General features: G+C 41.1%; 1 non-coding gene across 1 annotated transcript; it reads right to left on the bottom strand.

Moving 5' to 3' along the window:
- Positions 1-7993: 7993 nt before the first annotated feature.
- On the bottom strand, positions 7994-8067 carry TRNAN-GUU. Its single transcript has one exon. It is a non-coding gene; the product is annotated as a tRNA-Asn (tRNA).
- Positions 8068-13429: the final 5362 nt, after the last annotated feature.

Here is a 13429-nt window from a genome sequence, read left to right on the forward strand (position 1 = left end):
CTGGAATTTCTTTCCAGCCCCCCACAGACTTTCGTACCTTGTCCCATCTCCAGGGACATTTCCAAAAAAAATCTGGTTGAATTAGCTATTAGTCATCTTCTCCAAATTCAGGCCATCAAGGAGGTGCCCCTTGAGCAACAAGAGTGGGAGTCTTATTCCCGTCTCTTTACAGTGCCTAAGTCTTCAGGGGGTTGGAGAACAATTCTCAACCTCAAATTTCTAAACAAATTCATAGTCTACTGGAGATTTAAAATGCATTCTCTGTTGTCCATTCTGGAGAACATCTGGCCCAATGCCCTTCTCTCCTCCATTGACCTCACAGAGGCATACTTCCATATTCCCATTCTTCCAGATCACAGGAAATTTATCCATTTTTCTTACGAAGGGAATCACTTCCAATACTGAGCACTACCATTTGGCTTATCATCGGCCCCAAGGGTTTTTACTGAGATCCTTGCTGCTCTGGCTGCCCATCTCAGATCTCTTGATGATATTTTGTTACTATCCAGGTCATCACATCAGGCCCACCAGCTCACCCTTCAGACCCTAGAGGACCATGGATTTCTGGTCAACTTGAAGAAGAGTCATCTGCAGCCCACGAGTTGTCTCATGCATCTGGGGGCAGTGATAGACACTTCTCTGGAACAGGTATTCTTATCTCCAAAAAGGCAGGTGAGCATTCGCGACCTGGTCTCATCCATCCGCGGCCAACAGACGGTTCCGCTTATTCAACTGCCTCAACTTCTGGGAAAGATGGTGTCCACTTTCCACATCGTGCTGTGGTCCAGGTTCCACAGTCGCCAGATCCAATGGTTTCTGCTCCCATATCAGAAGGCAAACTGCAGTTGCTCTACACAGAATTCACTGGACCTCGGAGGTAAGGCAATCCCTGCACCTGTGGCTCTCCCGACATGAAACTGGGATCTCTATTTCACAACACCCCCCCCCCCCCATGCATCATGCTAAGAGATGCAAGTCTGCAAGACTGTGGAGCTCACTCACCCACGGCCTTTGGTCACACTCCAACCAGAGGAACAGTATCGACTGGTTGGAGCTAAAGGCTGCATTTCTCACCCTGCTTCGGTTTGAATTTCTCGTGGCCAATGTGCACGTGCTCATCCTTGCGGACAATACCACCACCAAAGCCCACATAAACCAGTGTGGGGGACAAAATTATGGTGTCTAATGACTCTGTCTTTCCAACTGATATCTTGAGTGGAAACCCACCTGTTGTCGCTCTGGGACGAGCACATATCAGGAGCCCAAAACACTCAGGCAGACGTCTTCAGCCACATGCATATTGATCCAGCAGAGTGGAGCTTACATTGGCACATCTTCCAACAACTGATGGTCAGGTTCTTGACCTCTTTGCCGCCCAGGACAACACTCAGCTACCAAGGTACTTTACACAAACTATGCGACTCCATGGGCGGAGGGCGTTGATGCTCTGAAGAGTGAGTGGCCTCCGGGCCTTCTGTATGCCTTCCCCCCTACCCCACTCATTCAGAGAGTGGGGCGAAAACTGCTGATGGAAAGGACAGTACTAATCTTGATTGCTCCCCGGTGGCCCCGCAGGCCCTGGTTTGCCGACCTCATGAACCTCTCTGTAGCTCCACCATGCTAACTGCCCCAATTCCCCTCAGATCCCCAAGGGTCGTTCCAACATCCAGACCTTCTATGGTTGCATCTCACTGCTTGGAGGTTGAGCGGGAAGCTCTAAGGACTGCGAACTTGTCCGCCGAGGTCATTCGAACAATTCAAACCTCCAGGCGCTCTTCTACTAACCGCATTTATGATGCCACTTGGACTCAATTCTCTGTCTGGTGCCATTTAATTTCTGCAGTGGGGATTGGACCTAGATCTTTCACTGAATACTCTTTGTCGCCAGGTTGCGGCCCTGTCCTCAGTCCTCTCTCTGACTTCTGCTCAGTCTCTCTTTCATGAACCTCTAATCCGTCACTTTTTGAGAGGTGCCACAAACATCAAGCCACCAACAATACACAAATTCCCTACCTGGGATGTCTCCAAAGTCCTGGACTCCTTAACTCAGTCTCCATTTGAGCCTTTGCATTCTGTGTCTTTACATATTTTGACATTAAAAGTGGTTTTTCTTGTAGCCATTACCTCAGCGAGACGAGTTTCCGAGTTGGCAGCCTTGTGCATCAGACAAGATTTATGCATCTTTCATCTGGATAAGGTAGTCCTTCAGCTTAACCCGGCCTTTGTACCTAAGGTAAATTCTGTATTCCATAGAACCCAGGAATTGGTGTTTCCCGACTTCTGTCCTCAGCCATCACACAAGCTAGAACGTAAGTGGCACGACCTTGATATACATCGTGCTTTATGTATTTATATTAAATGAACTGCTACTTTCAGGCGATCTGAGGCTCTTTTCATCAAGTTCCAGCCTGGAAGTAAGAGGCTCCAAGGCCTCCTCTTTGGACATTGGTTGTTGGGTGCGGGCAGCTATTTCTAGGGCATATTCCGCCTGTTCCACCTCATATCATGGCACACTCCACATGCAGCGCAGCCACCTCTGCTTCGTTGGAGGAGAGTTGCCGAGCGGCTACATGGACCTCAATTTCTCCATTCATTCAACAAGCTTGATAGGTACGCCTCAGCAGATGCTTCATTCTGACGGTGGATGCTACAGCGTGTGGTTGCAACTTAAATTTCTTATCCTATTCCATTCCCTCCCAATGGGATTATTGGGCTTTGGTATGTCCCATGCCTGGATGATGTTTCCACTTACTTGGAGAATGGGCGTTGGTTCCTACCTGATACGCCCTTTCTCAGGACTGTGGAGACATCATCCAGCCCCACCCTGTTCCTTTGGCTTATTCCTTTCTTTTCTACTGTTTTCCTTGGGGAGAGATATTATCTATCATTTCAGATTGTTTACACAACGGTCTACAAGTCACTCCTTCATCTATTTCTGGGGAGAAGCTTCGTGGGCATGTCTTTAATACTTGTAGACCCAATCGTATTGGATCCTGACGGAGTCATACCCATGCCTAGATTATGTCTCCACTGTCCTGAGAAAGGGCATATCAGGTAGGAACCAACGCCCAATTCAGTGAATCATGGTTACATAAACCAGGTTTCACAGGCATGACTTATACTAAAATGGCTTTTATTCTTATGGGCCAACTGTGTGGATGCATAGAAATAAAAATATATCATATCATGACCAACAATTGTAGAATGAGAGAAAATTCATATTATAATTCTGTTAATATTAATTTAGCATTACAATACTTAATTTGAAGAGCTGCATTGCTCCTTTCAATCATTACACTTTGCTAACTGAATCTTTCAAATAACGGAATAGAAGCATTCCAAAATTAGCAGATCCTGCTTACTGTTAGAGAAACTGTTTATCATAAACTCCCAGATTTTTTTCCATAGGATTCATAATATATTAAAAAATGTTTATGAAATTGAGTAGGATAATGAATGCTGCAGGAAATGCTGGTTCTGTGCTCTGTTAGCTTCTCTCATACATTGGCAGGCCTGAAAGAAAATAATACTCAATGTGATTAGTTCATTTTAGAGATACTTAATTGAAGACCCAGTTATTTGTATTGTATTTCTGAAAAGAGCTCTACCAGGCCTTTGCTTTGCTTTGCCATGACTTTTCCTGCAAACCATTTGGTACGATAACAATGCAGGGAAATAGTTTTATTTTTTTTTATTTTCATAATATTTTTCGAAATGTTTGGTTAGATTTAAATTATTAAGTTTTCATCTGGCTGTGAATTTTGTTGTATATTACATGCACAGTAATAGTAATACATTTAATATTATTAAATAACATTTGCCTTATCCTAGGTTCCTGGGAAAGACTGGATAAGGGGACAAAATGCCAATTCTAAACATCTGGCTGACTGTACCACCAACCACAACAATGTATTTCATAGTACAATGCTCTCTGTCTAAAATATTTCCTTTCGTCTTTTCATTGATGGAGAGGACATTTGATTAAACCGCTTGCATTGATAACTGCCTGCTTCCACCCGTCTCAACAGGAGGCAGGACAAGGGAGTGACTGGCGACTAGCGCTGATCCACCGTCAGTTGGAAGTTGTTCCTGGATTTCGCAGCCCGAGCGATAACTTACTTTGAATAAGGCTCGGAACTTTGGAGAGAAATAGATCCCACTCCCCGCAACCAGCTTCCCTAGTGACTCTTCCGATCGAATTAACCCTGAGTCGCTCTTTCGCTAGGGCGCTCTCCTCTGCATCGCGGTCGCTGCCAGCTTCGGGAACCCCCGATGCTCGGCCTTCGGTCACGGTCCTCTAGGGTTCTTCGAGGCCAGAGAAATAGGGAGAATGGCTGCGCCGTTCCAGCGGGGAGGATTGGCAGAGAGAAACTGCCTTCTTCCCAAGGTTCTTACTCCTTTCTCGCCCACTTCTCGCCTTCTGCTTCCTTCTCATTTCCTCCTTCCTTCTCCTCCTCTCCACCCTCTTTCTTTTTTCTTCTTTTCTTCCTTCTGCTCTTTCCTTCATTCCCCTTTTTCTGTATTTCCTGTTTCCTTTTTCTTCCTTTTCTCCTCCTTTTCTTTTTACCATACTTTTTTCAGCTTTTCTATTCCCTTCCTTTGTTCCTTTTTTTACCTCTTCCTCCCTCCCTTCTCCTTTTCCATACTTTTTTCCTACTTTTCACTTTTCTTCTTTCTTCCTTCTCATTTCCTTTCCTTCCTTTCCTTTCCCTTCCTTTCCTCTTCTTCCTGGAAAGGGAAAGCTAGAATGAGAAGGCAGCAGATGTGGGAGATGCAGAGCTAATTAATGCTGGGGGTTACTATGCTAATAAGACTAAACCCTTGCTGGTCAGCAACCTTCCAACCTGTCTGAAGTCATCCATTCCTCCCAAGTCCATGCCCAATTTGTGGGAACTAGAACTCAGGATCTCCTTTAGTTCATATGTTTAACTGTAAAACGTATGAGGGGGGAGGGGGGAGAGAGAGGGAGAGAATAACACAATTGAGAAGAATCCTCAACCTTAGATCAGCTCGATTAGCCCAATTTTTCAATGGGTTAACCTACAATTCCCATCATATGCAGCTGTCTGCATCCAGAAGACACCAAATTAGGCAGAGCTGATCAAGGTTATTTAAAGTTGTTTGCTTAGGATCTTAAGTGCACTTAAGAGCAGTATAGAGAACTGAATGCCTCTTTTGTGGATGACTGCTGTACAATCTTCATCCCTTGCATCCTTGCCTAGTGTGAGAATTTGCAAGGATGGTATTCCTGTGTCAGAAAATCAGGAAGCAGAGAAGAATTTCAAGTCTTTTGAGATTTTGGTTTGGAGACCAAGACACCTGAAAGAAGAGGTCAGGAGGGGTGAATTTTGGGTATGTGTCTAGCTAGAAGTGGACAGATGGAAAATGTGATGAGGGATAACAATGGAAATGAATCAAGGGACACAAGAAACACAGACTTTGAAGAAGTCTCATGTGTATAAGTAGCTTTTAAACATTTCAGAACTTCATATTAGGCATCTCTGTTCCATGTCCTATAATGCTACACATGCTCCAGAAAAATATGAATATAATCCTGTCAGAGACCAGCATTTTCTCTCCAAAGTCAGTCAATCAAGAAAGGTGAACACTTCAGCAGCTGACTGTTTTGCACAATTTCTCTAAAGTGCCATTCTTTGCAGGCATTTATTAGAGTCTTAAAATAAACCTGTAGTCCTGTATAAAATAGGGATGAAATATCTGCTATAAAAATGAAAATGAATTCCATCCAAAAGCATTTTTCATCTACTTTTAGGTTTTAATAGTTCCTGGAAAATACATGTTTAGGCTTGACTCTTACATGTTTGAATTAAAAAATGCAGTGCCCTTGAGTGTAACATATTTTAAGTGAGTATGCCTTTAGGAATTCAGAAAGGACACAGCACTTTATGAATAGGGGGGATAATATAAATCAAATTAGGCATTTGAATGAATCTTCTCCAACTGGTGTTTGACTTCAGAAAGCTTATGTCAGCCTCCTCTCATGGCCAGGCACCTGTTCCATTCCTGCAATTTGGAAGCAAGAGAGTTACTTATATGTCACAAGTAGCTGACTCTCTTTTACCTAAAAAGTAAAGGGGGATAAATAAATACTTCTCTGAGAGGAACCACTGTGCCTTCTTAGGCACATCCATGTAATTTTCTTGCCAACAATACAAAGCAATATAGTGCATTTAATAACAAGGTATTATTAAATAGTGCTTTAATAATTTGTTATCTACTAGCCAAAGTTTACTGTTTTGATCTTGGAGCAGTTTGGTTGGGCAAACTGAGATGAGTAAGAAACACTACTATTATGAAAGGTATATTTGAGTCAGTTAAGGAAGTTTTGCAGACCATCTGCCATTAAATATATAAATTCTATAAAGTTACAGTACATCTGAATAGATTTTTTTGAAAATGTAGTATATCTTCTTTCTGGGCAGATTCTGGAAACATGAAGCCATTTTGTACAGATTGAAATATTTAAAAAAAGATTCTGAGCCAAAGTTTTCATTTTTAATTTTTAAAATATTTAAGATTCCCCCCCCCCCTTCCCAGCTAAGATGCGTTTTTGTAACAGGTAGGTTTCTATTTTAAAGACAGGTCCTGATTTTAAATGCATATGCATCTTTGTTTTAAGCCAAAGAGGGAGAAAATTAAGAGGCAGCTTGACAAAAGGGAAGAAAAAAAGGCTGGGTTGTGTGGGTAATCCCGAGTGCCAGAAACATTTTGGAAGAGGAGCTGAGTTTTTTCCAAAGATTGGGAATTATGAATTCGACGTTGGCAAGAAATCCCTGCCTCCTCTCTTACAATCACGGCAGAGTTATAAAATGGGATGGAAGAGTAGATTAGAGTCGGAAGGCAACTTATGACAGAGGAGGATTCGCGGGTCCCCCGCATTTATTACAAGGGAAAGAGGACTGGGAAAAGGCTGGACAATATTCGGTGGAAAGAGCCCTCTTTCCCAGGACGTTCAGCAGCTCTGCGGGCGGGAAGGAAGGGAGATGTTGCAACCGGGCGGGCCCTGAAAAGAAATTCAACTCCAGGGCGCAAAGTGCAGCCAGATCCAAGCTTATTCCGGCAGACAAACTAGAAGAGGGGGAGGGGAGGAGAAGGGAACACAAAACTAAAAGCCAAGTACAATTTTGGATCTGCCTCCCTCCCGACGCTGTTACATAATTGCTTCTCCTGTTGGCATCCGTCCCAGCGTTGTCTTCCCTCTGCCAAGTTTTTTTTTTCTTTTTAAAAAGAGAAATAGTATGATGCCCACCGAGAGTGGGGTGTGTGTGTGGGGGGGAATCTGTAACTGATTATTTGCCTGGGCGCTGCTGCTCGACTCAGTTTCTCGCTGGGAACTCAGGCGCTGCTGTTCTCTCTGGCAATGCCCAGCTCCACTGCCCTGCAGGAAGAAGGCGAATAAATCTGGCTGAGGCCGCAGCCCTCTCGCCCTGCGAGAATGTTTGCCAGACTCCAAAGAAGAAGAGGCGACGGCTACTGAGAAGGAGCCCCTCCCTTACTGGGGGAAAGCGCTGCAGTCCTGCGACCAGGGAGAGGAGCTGCGAAGGGGGGATTTGGAGTGGGAAGGCTGCTTGCTCTGGCCAGGCAAGAATAGGCACCCGAATCCCCCTTGCGGGCCTCCTCTTTGGAAGGACTGCTGCGGCTGGAAAAGTGGCGAGAATCAACAGTGCAGACGTAACTTATGCTGCTTCTTGGGCAGAGAGAGAGGGGGGTTCTTTCAGTAAAGCATTTTGCAAAGAACACGTGGGTGTTGCAAGGAAGAAGGCGAGGCACGGAAAGGGGTTTGAAAAGAATCACCCTTCAAACCGCTGTAGAGCAGATTTTATAATATTCCTGCACCGTATGGTTTTTAATTTCATGCACGTTTTCAATAAGCGGAGCGTAGAGTTTGTGTGTTTGATGCACTCAAATCAATCCCTCAGTCGATAAAACAGAGGCGCTTTTTTATGGTTCTACACATGAAAACAGTGATAATCGTCCCTGGGTGGTCTCGAACCACCAACCTTTCGGTTAACAGCCGAACGCGCTAACCGATTGCGCCACAGAGACACCTGCATTTTTAGGGTTCAAAAAGTTTGTTGATAGAATGACACTTCCTCCCCCCCCCTCTCCCTTTAAAAAGTCCTGTTGGTATATTCACTGTGAAATGGTTGTTATTTGGTTTGTTATTTGAAATGTATATGTCTTTAATAAGAGATAAGAGCCACATTTAAAAAGTGACTCTTATCTCTCTTGTAAGTAGTAAGTATTTACCTAGGTCTCAACACATTTGCTTACTATGTGATTGATATGATATGAAGTTGCTTGAGATAATCAAATGATGACATCATCTCTTCAGTAGCAAACTTTAATTACATGAAATACAATTTTATGTCTAAAGTCTTGTTTTCTATATTTCTTAAGACTGGACCTCCAGGCCCAGAGTGGGGAATCTTGCAGTAGGTCCTCCTTTTTTTGCCTCTGTTAAGAAAAGTGATATATTCTTTAATATATTATTTAGACTCGAAGTAAATCCCTACCAATTTACTTTCTCTGTATCTTTTTTTCCTTGGGAAATCAAAAGAAGTGGGGTTTGACTCAAAAGAAAATTCCCTACCAATTTACTTTCTCTGTATCTTTTTTTCCTTGGGAAATCAAAAGAAGTGGGGTTTGACTCAAAAGAAAATTCCCTACCAATTTACTTTCTCTGTATCTTTTTTTCCTTGGGAAATCAAAAGAAGTGGGGTTTGACTCAAAAGAAAATTCTAAAATTTATCCTCTATAATATATCCACTCTGTAAATGTTTCTAAATTCTTTAAAGTTTTTGGGAGGTACTATAGTTTCCCTTTTTAATACAAATCATGAATTCTGTTAGGAAAGTCCTACAGCTGTTTTACTTCTTGACCTTCTGGCTAAAATCAAGTCTCTCTCTCATGTCTCTCTGTATGTTCAGCTATGCTAGTTTTTATTTAGCGAAGGTTGCAAAATACCATGTTAGATTTTCTTTCTTTTAATTATCATTGCTTACACTTTTAAAGTTCTTTCCTAATGGTATATTTATAGTTAGAATGTATTTATAGTGTATTTATATGTAATGAAAATGAAATTGGGAAAAAAAAACATTTACAAAAGAAACATTCTTGGGTTCTGAAATACAGCAAAATTGGTTCCAAATGTAATTTGTATTCAATATTCCTGATGTTATTAATGTTATGCCTAGCACCAAAAGATGTGTCTGCAATCAATTCTTTTTAAGAAGCTCTAGATAGCTTTTTAAAAAATCTCTATGCAGCTACGGTATAAGTTTGAGTTTAAATACATAAGGACACTCACTGATCATTGTTGTTTGCTCTTCATTAGTTGTGCTTCTTATTGGTTCATGCAGATCACATATGATCTGGACAAAAGGCACACACTGTTTAACAATGCATTTCTTGATTTTCCAGCAAATTCTATCATTTAACCTCATTGTTTCCCATGACAGTATCTCAGCTCTTTGCGCTCAAAGGCAACTGCCCTTTCTTACCAAATACAGTTTTTAACCATTTTTAATGGTTGAATATGTTGATGACTTATGTTTTAATTGTATAAGCTACCAAGTGTCTCATGCAAGTGAAATGGGTAGCTATATAAATTCAATCAATCAATAGAGCAGAAAAGTGACCACAGGTTTTGCTTCAAAGATCAGCTTTTAGAAGATCTTTAAAAAGCTAGAAATCTGGTGATTACAGCTGTAGGACAAACTGCCTCCCTCCCATAGATTTTCATGTATTAAGAGGAGAAATAAAAAAACTGCAAATGTTTTTGTTTTACATAATTACATATGAACTCAGATTTCATTTCTCAGCATGCATGCATTTCTGTTTATTTATTCCATTAATTTCCCAAAACTGAATGTAAAGAATGCGATATCTTTAATACAGTAAATACACTTTTCATGAAGTACACAGAGTCCCTATTACATTATTCATCTGTAATATTACAATATTCTCTTAATTAATAACCTAAAAAGTAACCTTTAACCTTTAATTAACCTTTAAAAAGTAACCTAAAGTATATTTTAGTGGATCAAAAAGCTGTATGTTAAGTATTCTTGCTTTATCAAGATGGAAAAAGAATAAAAGAGGAGTTATAATGTTTCAGATAGTATTAGAGTGAAACAGGGTGGGTGTAATTAGATATTTGTAGGTAGATTTGAAATTAATTTACACAAACCTCTACACAAAATAGCTAATCGAGCACAGCCCCTAGGAAGTGCTTGAATTAAAATGTAATACTGAACTCAGCTTTTTACAACATTAAAATCCTGCAGGTAAATTTGTAGATCCTGAAATAATTATACATATAAATAGCCTACCCATATTTCTTCACAATTTCACCCTTATGTAACTGTACTTTTAAAACGTTTGGGGTGGGGTGGACTTCAAAATTTTCAGCAACAGGTTCTCTGCCCGGTTGCTGGGTGGGCGTGGCCTAGTCAGCCTCTGCACCATGGCGGTGTATGTGTGTGCGTTTTCATCTTTCCCAGGCTCCAGAGGCTTTCCTTAAGCCACTGGGAGGATGAAAACTGCCTTCCCTGGGCCTGTTTCCATCCTTTTGGAGCTTCTGGGAGGCCCATTTCCCCCCTCTCTGAGCCTCCATGAGTAAGGTGACCAGATTTTCAGATTCGTAAAGAGGAACACCATTGACCTGGGGGGGAGGGGGGCTTGAATAAAAAATGTATATGGAGCAACAAAAATTACATGACCCCAGGACACTGAAACCATCATAAATATGACTCTGTTGCCAAACATCAAAATTTTGATCACGTGACCATGGGGATGCTGCAATGGTCACTAAGTGAGAAAAATGGTTGCTAAGTGTAAAAAATGGTCATCAGACACTTTTTTCAATGCCATTGTAACTTTGGTCACTAATCCCATTATACCACCTTTCTTGCCACAGTTCTTAAGTGAATAACTGCAGCTGATAAGTTAGTAACATAAGTGAATCTGGTTTCCCAATTTGACTTTGTCAAAAGGTCACAAAAGGCGATTACATGACCCAAGGACACTGAAACCGTCATAAATACGAATGTTGCCAAACATCAAAATTTTGATCACGTGACCATGAGGATGCTGCAACGGTTGCTAAATGTGAAAATGGTCACTAAGTATGAAAATGGTCATCACTTTTTTCAATGCCACTGTAACTTTGGTCACTAAAATTATACCACCTTTCTTGCCACAGTTCTTAAGTGAATAACTGCAGCTGGTATTTTGTATTTTGGATAGAATCTTTTTTTAAAATAGTCTAAGATAATTTAAAAAAAGAATCCACACAGAATAAATTGAAGTAAAACATTTCAAACTATTCCACATAGAATAAATTGAAGTAAAACTATTTTTAAAAATTATATGCACAATATATTTCAAAGTATTGTGCATAGAATTTTTAAAATGATTTATTCCAATTTATTTTAAATTGTCTAAGACAATTTAACACAGAATAAAACTATTTTAAAAAATCCTATGCACAATAAATAAAATATTATTTTAAAATACATTTAAAAAATAAAAGAAAAAACCCAGCTCACTTACCAACAGGCAGGCACTCCAAGTCAATCCAGAATGATGTAGATGTTAATACAAAGAACTGAGCAAATTAAAATGGTGAAATTAGTCCCGGGGAAATATTTTTCAAAGAAACCTCGCCACCATTTTTCCCACATGAGCCGACCTCCAAACTCCGTGTCCTTCCCCTCTGGGAAATCCAGGAAGGAACAGTTGCTACTTCCCTAGCAGTATTTCCTGGAGCTCTATGGTACTGGGTCATCTTTTCTTATAAAAGAAGGCGGGGGGTTCCGTTTTCTTGCTTTAATGTTTTAATATCTTCAATGAAAGTACTGAGACATAGAGAGGGTTAGACAGAGTGTCTTTTGTCTTGCCCTGTTTAGGATTTCTTAAGCAAATCCACTGCGCTTTCAACATGAAGCCCGAAAATTGGGACTTTTTTAAAATGCCCTGGGACACGGGACAAATTGTTATAAATCGTGACTGTCCCGCCAAAATTGGGACGTCTGGTCACCTTATCCATGAGGGCCCTGCACTTACCTTGCATCCAAAACAGGCTGCTTGGAGACTCCTGGGAGGGGAGGGGTGGGATGGGATGAGCAGGTTGGAAGCAGGGCCAGCCAGGGGTGGGATTTGGAGGTTTTCCAAACCAGCCATAACATTAGCTACAGGTTCTCCAAAACCCTAGTCCCCCCACCTGATTTGGGGTACAAAATTGAATCACAGAACTGGAAGAGGCCACTTAAGACAATTGACTGCAAGGCTATCATATTTCTTGTCACTCACCTTTTTCAAGCCTAAATATACTGGTTCCTAAAAAAAACTCTTTTTTTGTAAGGCTTAGTTTCTAATCTCCTCATTGCTGTATCCTGCATCTTTTCTTATTTTATGAGTTTTCTTTAACAGGTGGGCTTCAGAACTGGAGTATTTAAAGTATTTAAAGGGGATCTGATCTGTTCAGAACCAAGTGGAATTATATTTTTTAGAAATTACAATATGTAAAGTTGCATTTTTGGCAGCCACATCATGCCTTTACCTGACTCATAATCAGCTTGTGATCAGCTACAATTCCAAAATCATTTCATGCATTTGGTTTCATTTTTTAAAATGAATCACTTTGTATTTTTCTCTGTTAAACTTTATTCTGGTAATTTCAGTCTTTTAATCAAGATAATTTTGATTTTCATGTGAGCAAGTTCACACCTCTGCGCAGAGGTGGGTTCCTACCAGTTCGCACCTATTCGGTAGAACCGGTTTGTCAAATCTACCGAACCGGTTAGAAGAGGTTCCACCACTGGACCTGGAAAGCAGGCCACACCTACGGAAGAGGTTCCAAAATTTTTTGAAACCCACCACTGGTCCTTGGATATGATTATTCTACACTATCAAGCTCATATTTATAAAACTCAGTGCCTCTGTGAAAGGTAAGGATGACTACTGCGTCTGTGGTGCAATCAGAACATTGCATGTGTTGAAGTTGTTTTAACGCAAACCAAAGATGCGTTTTAAAAAACAAGTTTACATCCTATTCTTATGCATGCCAGTGATGTGTGTGAGGTAATTTAAGGTGGTTCTGACAAGTGTCGTCGGCATCTTCATATCCGGTCACATGGGCAGCAAGCCACTCCCACAAAGGAGGCCACACCCACAGAGTAGGTTCGAACAATTTTTGAAACCCACCACTGCCTCTGCGCATGCATAGGACCTTCAATTTCCAATGATTAGATGTGACACACAATTTAAATTAGCTAGAAAGCAGGAAATCTGATGATTCTAGCTAATATAAATCGTGCATCACAGTTGATTGTCGGAATACCGGTTCGCCTAAACGGGCAGTATTTCTTTTACTACCGGTAGCATTTCACCCCTGATTTTATAT

This window comes from Thamnophis elegans, chromosome Z (assembly GCF_009769535.1).
Source record: "Thamnophis elegans isolate rThaEle1 chromosome Z, rThaEle1.pri, whole genome shotgun sequence".
NCBI lineage: Eukaryota > Metazoa > Chordata > Lepidosauria > Squamata > Colubridae > Thamnophis > Thamnophis elegans.